Genomic DNA, 14,551 nt, shown 5'->3' with positions numbered 1-14,551 from the left:
CCCATCAGATGTGTTGGCACGAAGCCTCACTCGGTGCGTGCTTTCAGTTGGGACTGGATGAGGAAACTAATCGATGCATATATCCTGTGTGTGATTTGCCTTTGGTCAAGGTGATTAATTTCATCCTCCATCTAAATGGTTAAAATTTTGTCATAGAGGAAAATAAGAAGCTCCTGAAGCGGTGGCGTCTGTTCCAGAATGGTCTCCAAAGTCAGCTCCAGAATGCTCCACCGAGCTCAAACGGGAGCCCACTCACATCCCAGAGTTCAACCAAGAGCCCACTCATGCCACAGAGCTCAACCTGAAGCTCGCTCGGAAAGTTCCACCCAAACGTCCTAGGTCTGCTAGCTCTGCTCCTCCAGAGCTCAATCCAGAACCCATCTTGGCCCGAAGGCACCTAGTGTCCCCCAAGAAAATTGGTGTGTGTGTGGGAGGGTCACCATTTTATTTAAGTTGCTCCTTTTCTGTCACTTGTTGTTTGGTCACCATTATACTAAGTTGTGTTTTCCCTTGATTATCTGCCTGAGTTTGTACTCCACTATTAAATTGAGAGTTTTGGACTGTCTCCTTTGCCTTGCTTCCATGACGATGTGGCAATACACTTTAACTAAATTTCAAAGACAACTAAATTTAAATATGAATTACATTGAAATGTGTAAGAATTATCACTTAAGTGCTACTTCAATAAATGAAAAGACACCCAGCTAATTATTCAGCCAATTGCATTTAATATAAATTTAATTCATAACACATTTTCAATTAATTGCAACTAAAATGCAATTAAGTGTCTGAAAACATGACATTAAGTCCACACTTAAGCATATTAAGTATATTATGTTTGTATTAAACATTCTTTTCTATTTAAGGTGTGCAAAATTGTACTTATTTTTAAAGGAATGATATCACTGATGTTGTATAGAAAAGAACTGTCAAGATACATAAAAAAAAATCATTCTTGTTCCACTGAAACAATTACAGTATGTGGGTTTGTAAAAGCATAAAGTTTAGTAAATAATGACAGGATATTTGTTTCATAATTGCTATTAAATCATAGATGAACTATTTATTGAAGGTCACAGTGTTATTGGTCAGATGATGATTTAAGTACATGAGAGGAAAAGTTCAAGGAATAGGTTACAAATACAGATCAGATTTTTCTCCATGTCTCTCTCGGTCTCCTCCTATTTTTTTTAACTCCAGAGAATGCTGAGCTGCAGAGATAACGGGAGCTGCAGGAGTAGAAAATCAGCTTCAAAGAGCTCAGCCTCTTTTCATCTCCCACAAACACTTCAGATGAGCAGCTCAGAGAGGGAGGAATGAAATGTAACCTTGATCAAACTGATGCATGTTCAACCGGTGCAATTTTGTTTGTGTGTGTCACTGTGTGTGCACTGCATTGCAACATGAGATTCATTTTAAGCATTCAGTTACACTTTAATTTGTTTTAAGAAAAAATATATAGTTATGGTGATGCTGATGTTTATTATAATCTGAAATATATTTTGGCCTCTTACTGTATGTCAGAAAGTGTCACGCCCCTTCAGATTTTATGCCAAGTCATTTTTAAAAGATTCAGGTGGAACATGAATGTTTAGTGGTCAAGTTTCACAGAGAGAAAAAAAATGTGCTAGACATGTCATGAGAAGAATCTTTGAGCAACAGTTGTTACCCGACTAAAACACAATGTCACTCCAGCTGAAAATAAAGAGCACAAAACCTCTAAGTGAGGCATCAGACGATTGTTCAACAGATCAGAATCAGATGTCCACTCTTGACAGGAATAGATATATCAGCAGCGAAGTAATCAGAGCTGACATTTAATCAAGCTCTTAAAAGCCTTCTCTTCTCTATCTAAAACAGCCTTAATTGATCCACCATTGTGGACTGACTAAGCTAGATGTTGTGAGAATTACAGATGTTAAACTCTCATTCACTCTCAGCCTGTGACTGACAACCAGACCTGAAATGCTGAATGCCGTTTGAACCCTTTTATATTTAAATGCAGTACTGAGAGCTCTTTCCTTCATATATTGTTTACAATTCTTCATAGTAAGTCTTCACAGACTTGAACGATGCTACAATCTAGTGTTTTTGAATCTCTTATATCTGCCATGTGCTCTGCTCGATAAATCCTCAAAAGCCACGAAGGCCCTACAAATCCAATCACAGTGTTGAATAAAAGAGATTGGTTCTGACTCCCGTTGTAAGTCTTCTGAAAGCGATGGCTTTATCAATAATCATTTGAGCAGGGAAGCCAACAAAGTAAGACACAGGAGTGGACATATATCCATAGCCGAAGGATGAAAAAAAGAGAAATCATCTGTATTATTGTTTCAGTGCAGTGAGCTTTCATTCTTCAGATCCAATGACCAGTATGTCTTCGGTGGAGCAGAGAATTACACAATGCAGAGCACCAGCCCCATTTCACTCTCTTTGGCTGTAGGCCTCACTGCCACCATGACAGAAAACAGAGTCAGGTGCTGCTTGACCTGTTTACACTTTTCACTATTTCAGTAAACAAAAATCTTTAATCAACATTCAGCTACTGCACAATTGATTTTATTAATATTAATACTGTATGTATAGTTTAGAGTCTAGTTAGAGTATAATTTCATTTATTTCTATTTTATTAAAGTTTATTAAAGAAATTAATGATTTTATCATTTAATAAAATTCATTAAATTTATTGAAAGCAAAACAAAGACATTTATCATTTTATTAAAGGGGGGGGGGGGTGAAATGCTCATTTTCACTCAATCTCCTGTTAATCTTGAGTACCTATAGAGTAGTACTACATCCTTCATAACTCCAAAAAGTCTTTAGTTTTATTATATTTATAAGAGAAAAATAGTCTGTGCCGATTTTTTTCGGAAAAACACGAATGACGTGTGGGCGGAGCTAAAGAATCACGCGCGCGAGTAGGCTTTTGCGTTGAGAGCGTTTGGAAGTTGTGACATTACCGTGAGGAAAAAAAAAAAACATCATCCGAAACAAACCATGGCTAACACTCAGATTCAGACGTTTATTTATGACCCAGAATCAGATCCCGAGGCTGAAACTAAACGAGAGCAGCAGCAGCAACGACTACAGCAGGACGTCTCTATGTGGTATGTATTGAAACTGTATATATTTGCTTAGCGGTTTTGGAAAATGACTAAGTTCCACTTTGTGTTTTTTTTTTTTTTTTTAAGGTTTACATGTGGAAAGTGCAGTTTGATGACAACATCGCATGTTGTTTACTTGATGTGCTTACGCGCCGATAGCTAAGTTAACAACACAGAGATATTTGAAGCAGTTTTACTCACCGCCTGTGGTTCCAACACACGATCGTGACCCTTTTTCGTTGGGATTGCATCATCCTTAAGAAATAAACGATGTGCAAATCCAGCGTCAAACTGGGCCTTGTTTGTAAAACAAGCATCTTCGAAATGCAGGGAACAAACACAAACACTTACACAACTCTGTTGATGCTCTGTAAAAATAAACTCCGTCCACTGGTCCCTTAATGCTGTTTTTTTTTTTGGTAATCTGTGCAGGGTTGTCTTGCCTTCGCAACCAAAAACACACTCCTTTTGTGACATTTCGTGACGCTCTCGCTCTGGTCAGTGAATGTCTCTGTTGTGCTCTGCTATACGGGAGTGCGCGCTCTTCCGGCAGACGTGACCTCAGGTCATTTCCCATATAAGGAAATTCCGCTCCATCTAACATCACACAGAGCCATACTCGAAAAAAACTTTCCGAAACTTGTGACAAACCGGAAGGAGTATTTTGGGAACAAAAATACTCCTTCAAACGTACAACTTAATTTTTGAAACTTTGTCCATGTTTAGCATGGGAATCCAACTCTTTAACAGTTGTTCTTTTTTCTTTCTGTTAATCAAAGAATCTTTAAAAACTGTTTTGTTTTGTTTTTTCACCCAAAAATATGATGCAGCATAACTGTTTTAAGCATTTATCAATTATTTTAAATTGTAATAAAATATCACAATATTACATTTTTTCTTCCATTCTGGAAGGCTTGTTATGGTGAGCACTTAGTGGGAGGAGATGAAAACAGAGGGGGACTGGTTGGATGCATACAGTACCAGAAGAATTGAAGTGAACAAGAAAAAAGAGAGGGAGTAAGAGAAGGAGTGTCTTCTTTTGCATTAATTAAGAAAGGTGCAGTGCAGTGATAAGGAATATCATTCCTTTAGCTCATTAATCTAATGTAAACGCCAACCTTCCATTTCATGTTGTAACCCCCACCACCCACTCTTCACCTCCATCCTCTTCTCCACCCCACTAAACTGTTTACACAGGAGCATACAGTACCTGACTTCCTCCATTAGAACAAGAGACATGCATGCTCTCCTGCCTCATTACAAAAATACTTTTCTCGCAACTTAAAACTGAAGGCATCCAGCAAGAGCCAATGAGACGCAAGCTGTATTCTATGGTTAAATCGATCCCATAATGATATAACACTCAGTCGAGAGGAGAGGACTGTATTTCCTCAACAAATATCCCAGACTAGTGTGATTATGGCAGAAAAATATGAAGGGTACAGACTCTCACATCTGTCTCTCTGAAAGTGTCAGGGGACACTTTCATTAAAACCCAGCAGTAAGCAACCAACAAGGTGGCAGTGGCCTTTGCACAAGATGGGATTTGAGAAACCATATCCGCATTTTTAGGTTTATAAAATGCAGATTTATTGATTAAAATGCTAAAAGTTAAAGAGGCAGTATAATCCAACAAAAGTAGTCAATTTTTTGAAAGGTAAAAAAACATATTATATAACATTTACTGACATTAAGATAGACGAGCGAAAATGGTTTGAATTTTGTCATTTTATCAAGACCAACCTTTATTGAAATTGGTTGAACTTAGTAAGATAAAAGATGGTCTGGGAGGATTTTCATATTTAAATAACGTTAATAAAATAGCTCCCACGTTCTACAGTTGACCCTAAAAGTGACAGAAAGGCTGGTGTGTGTTTCAATATCACTTAATGCTGCAATATTAAATGTTATTTTGGCCATAACACAAATGTTGCCCTCTAAAACCCAAAGCATTCTCTTTATTACAGATTTTCTGTGTCAAAAGCAATTTTAATAGTTTTTCAACTGAGGAAATTCTCAAAATAAGGCCATGACCGCAAAATGCAGCTTGCAACTCCATTTAACTTGGAATATTTCTGAGTGAAACAACTAGGATAAACAGAGAGAGGTACTTGATTCAGGAACACAATGGATTGTGAAAAGTGGATGATACATTGAATGGGAGAGCTAAAATAATATATAAATAGCTACTTTACAATTGATTAACACTATCCTACATGTACTGATGACACCAGTCTATAAGGATAAATGACAATGATTATTATTATTTATATTTTTTTTCTTGGAATAACATGATCTGGATATGACCAGTAATATGCATTCAGCAAAGTAACTACATCACAATTTATATTATATATTGTGAAACATTACAACAATTTAAAATCATTTCTGTTTAAATTTATTTTAAAACAATTTATTAATTAAAAAAAAAATATTTAATATAATTTCATTATATTATGTTATTGAAATTATTGACATGTTTCAATTCTCCTGTCTCCAGTTTCACACAATCCTTCTGAAATCATTCCAATATGCTGATTTGGTGTATATTAAGCAGCAAAAATGGTTTTCAACACCAACTCAGCATATTAGCATATTGCCATCACATAAATAGTTTTGTATGAATTATGCATTTTTATTATTAATATATATATATATATACACACACATACAACAGCTGCTGTCTTTTTCATTGTCTAGTTAAATTTCTCCATCTAAATTTTTATTGTAATTATGCATTTTGTATTATTTATATTATAGACACATTTTCTTGCTATATGAAAAACCAGCAATGAAATACCACTGAATTATGGTCATTAAAATCATGTTAATCTCTTTAGCACCATACCTCCCCATTTTTTCCCTCATAATTTCTTCTCCAGAGGAAGGAATTCAATTAAGGATTTATTAACGTCTCTGTTCTTTGTCCTGTGTTAATGAGAGGCTAATGAGGGCACTTTGAACTCAGCGAAGCCTAAATGGTCCAGTCATAAATACTGCATTAATATGCTGTTGGACTCCTGTTGAAGGCTTCACTAAATGGGGATGAATTCAGGAAGTGTGAGGGAAAGCTGTGGCTAAATGGCCTCTTATTTCCACTGGGCCTGAGTCATGCATCTCCAAATTCATTCCTATTACAGAGACAGGTAGCTGAGACAGTTGTGTATTTTGTGCTTGTGACCGCACTGATGTAATCAGACTGAGGGTCTTCTGAACGAGAGGGAAGGAGGACAATCAATCTTTCCCCAATGTTCATCCAGCTTACATTTTGACAGATGCAACAGCGTCGCCCCTCAGCACGCTCACATCCTCGCTGGATTCCTGAAAGCTTATAAAAATCATCTTTTATATGGCACTAATATCTTTATGAATAAAAGAGTATGTGGAAATGAGACGTACAAGTGGAAATAATAAATCCCAGCACAGCTAAATATGAACATTTTTATTTTTAAGCATATGTTAAGTTTTAAGCATCCACCTGTCAAGGAGCAGCCAGTCTTGTTGCCATAGCCATCAACTTCATGGTATTGTGCAATTCAATTATGCTAACATGAAGCTAAATGAGTGAATAGTGAACCTTAAACTTCTCTGCAAACCCTGAACGCTCCAGTCAGTATTGTTCACTAGATGCTGTGCGCTGGGGTTGAAGGTAAGCCACAATCAAAGTAAAAACATTATGTGGTGTACAATGACGGCGAACACAGTGGAGGGGTTGTGAAGAGCCCTAGAGAGGAATTATTTCAGCATAAAAAAAAGGATTGATGGAGTGAAGAGGAAGGTGTGCTATATGAATGAGAAAAGTGTATGCATGGAGAGGTTTTCAGATGTGAGAATGTGGGCTGATGATGACACAAGAAGCCCTTTTCCAATACCTTGATTTAAATGTATGGCATCGATGACGATGAGCACTAGGCCTCAGCTGTGAATCTAGCCTCCTCTTGAGTTTTCACGCATCTTTGCTGGATGCAAGGCGAGCGGAACTATAACAGACGCCTTTAAACCATTACGTATGGTAATACAGCACGCTGAGATAAAAACCATGAAGAGTACAGAAGAAAACGAAAGGGTTTCTGAGGGCCAAACCTTTATGGTGACAGGACTGAAACAAATAAATGAATAATTTCAATCAGCCCACATCCTCTGGGTGACTAAGAATCCTCTTATTTGTTGAAACATCAGTGCCAAATAGCAGATAATAAAGGTTGCTTTTGATGGGGAATATCAAAGCTAATTTACAATTGTAATTTTCTTGGCTCTATGTACCCCAACCTCTCGGGTAATATTCTTTTCACACGCTTTGACCTTTTTGTTGTGTTGCTAATGAGTGCATAATACAAAGAGATATCAGAAGGGAAGCAGCTTGCGCTGGACTACATACATTCGACTACATAGATTATTTAAGTACTGGCATCACCTTAAATATAAGTATAGCGTATGAAAACTTTAGACACGCTTTTCAAATTATTCTAAAATTATTTTAGCTTCAAAATATTTATTAAATTAATACGTTGATTTTATTGTATTCAATCATAAAGAATAATGACATATATTTAATCCTATTGCATGTATTTAACACATTCACCTAGTTTGACATTATAATCGTTTAAATGTAAAATTCTATATAATATTTTAAAATCTAAATATTATAATAGTTTTTTAATTAAATAGTTTTAATTAAATAGTTTCACTGTAATGTCTTTTTGGTAACACTTTACAATATGGTCCCATTAGTTAACATTTTAAAAAACAGGCAAGACATTTGTTACCATATTCATATTTATTTATTTATATGTAAAATAACATATTTAAATATCTTTTATAATTATTTTTGTCAATATAAGTTAATAAAAAGACAACTGTTCATTGTTAGTTTCTGTTAGCTCAGGTCCATTAAAAATTTTAGATTTTAATAACAACAATAATTATTTAAATAATGACTAATAAATGCCTTAGAAGTAATCTTTGTTGTTATTTCTAGTTAAACGTGCAGTATGGAATTTCTGGCCACCAGGGGTCACTCAATCAAAATAATAACATAAGACGTACTTTGATGACGTCGGGAAAGAGCGTAAGGCTCATGGGAGTTGTTGTTCATTGGAACACGCGCACTGTCGCTCCCTATCATTCCTCACTCATTCTAACTTAGTATTTTGACAATCACGTCTTTTCGAACGGAGAGATATAGACGGTTTCAACGGCAACAACATAAACAAACGTTACTGCCAACCTGGTCTCACAGAATTCCGTGAAATGTCCACGGGTCCTTAACTCAAAATCCGTGAAGCCATCACGGAATTGCCCCAAATTCCGTGACCCGGCCACGGATATTTCTCCAACGCAAGTCAATGACACTGACCTCCCGTGATCCACACACGAATACCCGTTTCAATGACGGAGTACAGAACTCGCTGAACGGACGTGCTTTCTCATTTGGAAACGCAACATTTGAAGTATTTGTTTCTTTTCCAATATCAAATGCCATAATGACATTAACCAGACAGCTGTTGTAGTTATTGCATTGTCCTGTCATCATAAAAATTACGTTTGTTTCAGTTACAAAAGTCCCGTGATGGCACGGACCTCCACAACCTGACCTCACTCACTTGTTTAGGAACTTACAAGCTTTTCGTCGACACTGTTGCAATGGCATGTAATTAACTTGGCATTTTTTCTCGTCCTGTCATCATAAAATCCAGTTTGATGGCGTTTTACACACATTTTGGCTATAGTCAGAACTAAAATCTGTGATAGGAGCACGGAGTGAGTCTGTGCTGAGATCACGGATAACTCTAACGCAAGTCAATGACACTCATCTTCCGTGGTCCACACACGGAAACCCAGTCTCACGGCAGTTCGTGATTTTGTCACGTAATTTAATCTATTTATTCGTGGCAGGCACACGTTTATTTCCTTATTTTCATGATTGCAGCACGTTTTTTTTAAACTAATGCATTTCAACTGGAGGCATCTTTCGTGCATCAGCACAATATTTTCTGATTAATTATTATTATTTAATTTTTCACAGGACAACAGAAGAAACTCACTGAAACTTGAAAAAAAAATCGGAGCTTAACTTACTGTACAAAACTGAGCAACATACTGTATTGCTGGTGACAAAAACACATTAAAACTTTTTTAGCTGTAAAATTCGCAATATGGTTCTTTTTTTACTTTTTCATTGATTTTTATTTTTTTCATAGGCCTAGATTTAATTTTTTTTAATTACAGAATTCAATATCAAGTCCTTGACACATAACTGTAACACATTTTCACATTAAGAAACAATTTAGTTTAAATAAAAAGAACAAGAAATATCTAAAAATAAATAAATTATTTATTAGCGATAGGCCTACGGATTTTTTATTTTTTATTTATTTATTTATTTTTTTACTTTAGACTCTAAAGTTAAAAGTTTTTATTAAGGCTATTGTAAAGGCTTCTTAAAAATGATGTCGCTGATGAGCCTCTGATCGCTGTCAGATTCTGTGATATGAATGTCCGCTAATGGGTTTAGAATGAGCCCCGCTCGGCCCGTGTTCTGGCTTACTGTAATATTTCACCTGTAATAAGACCGAAATAATATAATTAAAATAAAGAAATGAATGAATACATGATAACATCTAAATAAATGTTGATAGATTTAGCGTTATAGTTTTAAAAATATTAATAAACAGCAAATCAACACAGAAAGACCTAAATAATAATAATACATAATTAATAAACAGCGCCGCCCCTCCCACTACGCGCATCACGCGCTGTGCGTCAACCCCAAAGCGTCAAAAACTGAAGCGTGGTCAAGCGCCTCTAGCGTCACTGACATGAGATGTTTATCGCTTTGAAATCACGTTCAAGAAGTGTCATTCAGCACACATCGCGATACTTTCCATCAGTTTGCAAGAGCCGCAGGTTGGGTGAGTTATACAGTCTATGGTGAGTAGTAGTAAATATGCTATTTTAATGCCTGTCCTAAAACGTATTCTGTCTTCTTTATTAATCAGATGAGCGCCTTATGTTTACTCTCTGTATTACATCGGTCATCCGAGGCTGTCTTTGAGTTTCATTGTGTTTAACTAAATGAACACAGCTGCTAACTGGTTAAACTCTATCGGTCACGTGACGTGACGTGACGTGCCACAGACCTGGGATCCGTTTTATATTCATTTCAGGTTCAAAGATGTAAGTTGTATTTGTAGTAAAATCATGGTAACCATGACACCTACAAAAGTAGGTAAAACCCAGTAAACAAGACATTTACCATGTTTTTTTTTTTTTTTTTTTTTTACCACAGTAACTGTAGCTTTACTGTAGTATAGTAATAGCACATTAATCACCAAATTAACTATAGTTGTACCACTGTAATGGTAGTGTTTTAATGTGCTTTTATATGACTTATTTCACAGTAATCACATTTACTGTACCATGCTTGTAATACCTTTTTAATGTAAAAAAAAAAAAAAAAAAAAACATTTTTCCCATCTTGCAGTTCAATTCATATTTGTTTATATCTTAAATATTTTGCTCACAGATCACTATTAACATTCTGTATATAATTCTGTTTTATTTTCTTTCCCCTTGTATTAATTTTTTAGCTGAAAAGACGTAAAGTAAGCAGTCACCCCAGTGGTGTTTGTGGAGAGGTATTCCTTCAGAAATGGAGAAGACAGAAAGCTGCAGAGGCAGGTTGGTCTGTGATAGTTTGTCCCTTTTATCAAACATTCCTGTTGTTATCATTTGCACAGCATTTTGTTGTTTCTTAAACTGTTGTACGGTCCAAATACCCACACTCGCCATCTTTGCACATTTCCTTTATTTGGCCCAAGTGAGCATGAAGATCACAATGTGTGTCGATCTTAACATGACAAAGTTCGTTTCAACTTTGTATTTTAAAAGAAACTTCTAAATGTCTTTTCAATAGTCCCTAATAATACATTTTAATGTGCTTTTCTAGAACCCAAAGCGCTAAAATTAGCACCCTATTAACCCTATTAAAGATGACAATTTATTTTGTGGTGCTTCTAATTAAGTGATAAAAAGAAGTTACAAATGATGTACAAAATAAATATACTTTTCTGTGCACCAAGAAAACATGCAACACTTTGTTTTACTACTAAATTAGTCTCAATTTCTAATTATTATAATTAATATTTCACAAACATTGGAAAGTTGCGTGACCTCCTGTGAGATCTCTGCAAAAAGTCTCACATTAATTCCAAAACATGATGCATGATGGGATACACTAAGCGTTGTATAGTGCTCCGGAGCAGTATTGGAGAGGTTTAGTGTGTGTTAAGGACACCGTGCTTTGGCATTATTAAGACCGGGGACAGTCTCATAGTCACGTACACACACTCTCAAGTGAATAAGACCTCAAGTGTGGGTATCTGGAAAGGGGAAAAGTCTTTAAAATGATCCCTAAATACAGTCCCACATCAAAGTCTTAATTATTCACTAATGCTTTCATGGTCTAAAAAATAATGTATGTAAGTAATGTATAAGTTAAAGTATATAGTAATGTATAAGTTGCATGTAATGAAATAATATTTCCTTTCTTTCTGTCTTACAGGATTGTTTGCAGATAATGCTGTTCTTCTTTTTCAGAAGTTTTTGGGGAGCCAACCCTCACAAACCTTCCTAAAAACTAAAAGAGCTATTACTGAGTCTCAGCGACTCTTGCCACGATCAGCTCTTCCCAGGTACATTTGTTTACTCATCAAATGCTCTGGTCTGAATCTTACTTTAACTTAATTATATGTTTAATGAGAAATATTGCTCATTGCACACAGAGTAAGATTATCTTGTTTCACAGAAGAGAAGGAAGACCAAGGAAATGATTTGCTCAGGATGAGAAATGAAGATGGTCATCTTGTGCTCAAGCAAACAGAAGTCCTCTGTTTTGTGTGTGTTGAAGCAATGCTGTGTTACAGGACTTTATGATGATCTCTCACAGGACTGGTCATGTCAGCCGTAACTATTCTTTCCAATGTTTTTATATTTATTTTATTTTATTTGATACAGCTATAATAATTATAGCATGTTAGCAAAGTTTGACTGGAACATTTTTAATCTAAAGTTTTAAAAAAACACCACCTGTTATTCTTAAAAGCATACAAGTGTCATAAAAGTGGTTTAATTGATATAAACACCAATTGACATTATCTCACTGTTTTGTGAATGTTGTGTTATAAATTGTGAATTGATAGTTGATTGGTTTGAGCAAAGCCTTACACTGCACAGACTAAAACACATTTGTGAGAGAAGTCATTAGCTCTGGAGAAAGACTCTAGAGGAAGAAAACACATTTACTGCAACAAAAGATGAATTCTAGAGTCTCTGAGAAGTACACATGCTAATGGAGTCTCATGATCAAGTCCTTTGCCTCTGTAACTTTTTCTAAATTCTTGCATAATGAAATTGTTTATTGCAGTATTTTAACAATTTTACTTTGTACAGATGATCTCATCAGCCAAATGAGGGGTTTTCACCAAGTGATGCTCTTGAAAGGAGTGAAAGAAGAGGATGTGGTAAATTGTCTTCAGAGAAAAAGCTTCTCAAAAGATCTTAAAACAGCTTGAAGAATGGTAAGTGTACAGTACTACAAGGGTCATAGTTACTCACCCTGCTAAAATCACACAGAACATAAGATGAGCTCTATGTCCATTAAACAACTTCATCTGGATTGTTTGTTTCACTTTGACCAGGTCTGGGATCTTAGGACTGGGAGATCTCACTTGCACCCAGTTAACCTCCATAGAGAACATTTATCAGAAGCGCTGTCTGGGTAGGGCAAGAAACATCATCAAGGATGCCTCTCACCTTAACCATGGACTTTTCACCCTCCTTCCATCCGGCAGGCGTTACAGGAGCCTACGCTCTCGAACTAGTACCTGCTCTTTTACTGCACTGGTCACAGTACTTTACATACATGTATTGCACTACTCATATTTTGCACAGACTGCACATGGTTAAATCCATTACACTATAAACTGTCTAAAGCTGTTACTGTACAAGCACAGTAAACTATTTCTACAATAAATATAATTGCACTACTATTATTTTGCATATAATAAATTGTTAAACTATACTTTTGCACACTCATTCAACTGTATTTATTACCACTGTTCTCAAGTTCCTGCTATTCATAATGTATATATAATTCTTCTTTGCTCTGTTCATAATGTACATACAATCCCTACATTAAATTCATATTTATATTCTGTATATACTCTGGTCAATATTGTATATAGCAACTCCACTGTAAATTCTGTATATCATAGCTTTACTTACTCTGCACTTTTATGTATATAAAACACTGTATTCTTGCACTTCTGGTTAGATGCTAACTGCATTTCATTAGCTCTGTACTTGTACTCTGCATAATGACAATAAAGTTGAATCTAATCTAATCTAATCTAATCTAATCTTCTGGCTGAGAACAAGCTACACCACATCAGTGCTGGATATCAACCAAAAGCTGTTTCCAGACACGAGAGAAGATCACGATGAAACCAGTTTAGATGTGTTGATAAGGAATCATTATTTTCTGAAACAGTATCAAATGTCTTATATGTATCACATGATCTGTATCACAGTTGACTGGATGGGACTGTGACTTTTAAGGACATTTCATCACTCATCTGTGTGAACTGATTAATATATGAGGTTAATGTATTTTTGATTATGAATAATTATTTTCCTTGAATCTTATTTGTCTTGATGCTACTTTATCATCTTTATAGTCTATGCTTCAATAAAATGAATATGACGAATATTGTGTTCTGAAGATTCTTGTTAAATACATCATTTTAGGTAGGCTCATATGTGTTTATTTTAGACTTGGAAAAACTACATAATCATTATTGGGATTATTTTTTACTTAAGACAAAAATATTTGATCAGATTAATGACATCTGGGACATCAGTACACCTGAAAGTTATTATTGTTTATATTTAGTAACAAATGCCAATTGTTTTGTGAAAGAAAGGGAGTTACGAGATTAATTATTTTGCATTACAAGATGGTGCCATGGGCTTTATAGTTACAAACACTTGAGGGATAACTGAGAATGTAGCAGGAATGATCAACGTGGATCTTGTACTGCATTAAAACCAAGAGCACACACATTACCGATGTCCAGCACATGAGGAGCAAGAGACAGGGGTGAGAGGACATTTTTACACTGATTTTTGCTAATTAGTTATTAGTAATATATATATATATATATATATATATATATATATATATATATATATATATATATATACATATATATATACATATATATATATATATATATATATATATATATATATATATATATATGAATGAATTTGTCCTTGTGTAATAGTGAAGTATCACAATGTGTATACATTGTCCTTGATTACTGCTCAACAGTGGGGAATAGATAATGGCATGTTGTTGCAGGTTCATCCATTATATTTATTGATGT

At 35.3% G+C, this 14,551-nt stretch overlaps 2 long non-coding RNA genes across 3 annotated transcripts; both read left to right on the top strand.

Moving 5' to 3' along the window:
- Window positions 1–9,381: 9,381 nt before the first annotated feature.
- LOC128018458 (uncharacterized) lies at window positions 9,382–12,061 on the top strand. 2 transcript variants are annotated; one of them, XR_008184882.1, is made up of 4 exons: window positions 9,382–10,280; window positions 10,694–10,784; window positions 11,668–11,797; window positions 11,911–12,061. It is a non-coding gene; the product is annotated as an uncharacterized LOC128018458 (long non-coding RNA). The 2 variants fall into 2 exon arrangements; XR_008184881.1 differs by having other exon boundaries at window positions 9,384–10,784.
- A 523-nt stretch (window positions 12,062–12,584) lies between these two features.
- Window positions 12,585–13,870, top strand: LOC128018460 (uncharacterized). The gene is made up of 2 exons (XR_008184884.1): window positions 12,585–12,682; window positions 12,803–13,870. It is a non-coding gene; the product is annotated as an uncharacterized LOC128018460 (long non-coding RNA).
- Window positions 13,871–14,551: the final 681 nt, after the last annotated feature.

Source organism: Carassius gibelio, chromosome A8 (genome assembly GCF_023724105.1).
Source record: "Carassius gibelio isolate Cgi1373 ecotype wild population from Czech Republic chromosome A8, carGib1.2-hapl.c, whole genome shotgun sequence".
In the NCBI taxonomy this organism is placed as follows: Eukaryota; Metazoa; Chordata; class Actinopteri; order Cypriniformes; family Cyprinidae; genus Carassius; species Carassius gibelio.
This window is presented reverse-complemented; position numbering and strand designations above follow the sequence as displayed.